Source organism: Patagioenas fasciata, unplaced genomic scaffold (genome assembly GCF_037038585.1).
Source record: "Patagioenas fasciata isolate bPatFas1 unplaced genomic scaffold, bPatFas1.hap1 Unplaced_296, whole genome shotgun sequence".
NCBI lineage: Eukaryota > Metazoa > Chordata > Aves > Columbiformes > Columbidae > Patagioenas > Patagioenas fasciata.
In genome coordinates, this window is record NW_027288728.1 from 47,501 (window position 1) to 49,418 (window position 1,918).

Sequence of the window (1,918 nt, forward strand, 5' to 3'; positions counted from 1 at the left end):
TTGCGGGAGGTCTGCGGCCGCCGGCGCTGCCGCGGTCCCGCTCCCGGAGGCGCCTCTCGTCACGCTCGCCGGCCGACGTGTCCCGCCGTCGCCTCCGCCGCTTTCCGTCTCCGTCTGTCTCGCTCCTCCGGCGCGCGCGCGCGCGCCCGCCCGGTCGTCGGGGGCCGCCGCGTCTCCCGCCGGCGCGTCCCAGCCGCCAGCCTCTCGCCTCCGCTGCGCTCCTTCTGCCGGGCGGCCTCCTCCTTCGTCTCCGGGAACCCGAGCCCCGTCCGCGCCCCCCTGTCGAACCTGACGGCGGCCCAGCAGCCGTCGCGCGGGGAAAGGGGGGCGGGCAAGGCCGGTGGCGCGCGGGCCTCCCCGGGGCGGGGAGGGCGATAAGAGGCCGTTCCCGGTTCGGAGGGCGTCGGTGGCAGCGCGTGCAGGCAGCGGGGGGCCGCTGCCGGTGAGCGGCGTGACGCACCCCGCCGGCCGAGGCTGGCCGTTCGGGCCCGAGAGGGGCAGAGAGGCGGGAAGGAAGCGGTGAGCGGTGGCGGCGGGGCGGCAGGTGCGAGCGGGGAACGGAGAGGGGCCTTTGGGGTCGGGGGGGGCGGCCTCCCCGACCCCTCCTCGCGCGCGAGCGGGCTGCGGCGGAGCAGCCCGCTCTCTCTTGGCAGCGCAACACGGGGCCGGGCCTCCGGGCGTTCCGGGCTGGCGCGCGGCGCCGGCTGGCGAGCGGCGGCAGCGGCTTCCCTTTCCCCGCCGCGCCTCTTCTCTCCCTCTTCCCCGGCGGAAGAGAGAGGGAGGGGAGCCGGCGGGCGGGGGGGGCGGGCTCCACCGCCGCCAACCTACGGGTGGCGAGCGAGGCTCTCGCGCCGGGCCGGCCGTGTCCCGCACCAGCGGCGGGCGGCCCGAGCCACGCCTCTCCTGCCGGGTTTCGTGCCGGGCTACTGAGGGAAACCCCGGCTCCCGGGCCAGGAGGGCGTAGGCGGTGGCGGCGGGCGTTCGGGCGCGCCCCCGCGGGCGGACGCTCCTCCGAGGGCGGCAGCGGAGGAGGCACCCCCGCGGGGCCCAGCAGGTCGTTTCCCTCGCCCCAGGGCCAGGTACCTAGCGTCCGCGCTTCTGCGGCCCTCCCTCTGGCGAGCCCGGGGGGTCGAAGGCCGGGAAGCCGGGCGGCGGTTTAAAGACTCGGGCGGCTCGCTGCGACCCGCCAGGGCTCCGGGCGGCGGCGCGAGGAGGCGGGTGCTTCCAGGGGGGCGGGAGTCGCTCTCGCGAGGCCCCTGGGAGTCCGTCGCCCGCTCCGTCGTCCTCCCTGACGCGGGGAGCCGTGCCGGGGAGGGGGTCCCTCTGCCCCCCCCTCTCTGCGGTCCGGCCTCGGCGGAAGTCCAGGCCGCGGCGCGGTCGGCCGCGGGCCGGCTCGCCTGCCTCGAAACGGGCGGCCCCGGCGCGGGGGGGGAAGCGCCGTCTGACGCGCGCTCTCTCTCCCTCGCCGGGGTGGCGAGGCCCCGCGGCGGGGTCTCGCCCGGTGGCCCGCGGCGGGGTTCCACCGCCCCCCCCTCGCACGGTGCGGGCGTCGCGCGGCGCCCTCCGCTTCCCCACTCGTCCTCGCCTCCCGGCCGAGCGGCTCGGCGGCCTCCGGTCGCCTCACCGCCGTCCAGGGTGGCGCCCCGGTCTGAGCGGCGGCGGCGCCGTTCGCCGTTAACGGTCCGCCGGAAGACGTCCGCTGCCGCCTGTGGCCGCCCCGGCTCGGGCCCCGACCGTCGCTGTCCACGTCGCCCTTTTCCCGGGCCTCGCCGGGCGAGGTGGGGGCGCGCGGGTGGGGGACGTCGCGTTCCCGGTCACCGTCCGCCGACGGCGGGCGGGAGAGCGGGCGCGTCGCCCCTGCTTCGAGCGCCGTCCGCCTTCGCGGCGGTGAGCCGCCCGCGGGAAGGGGGTCCGGGCG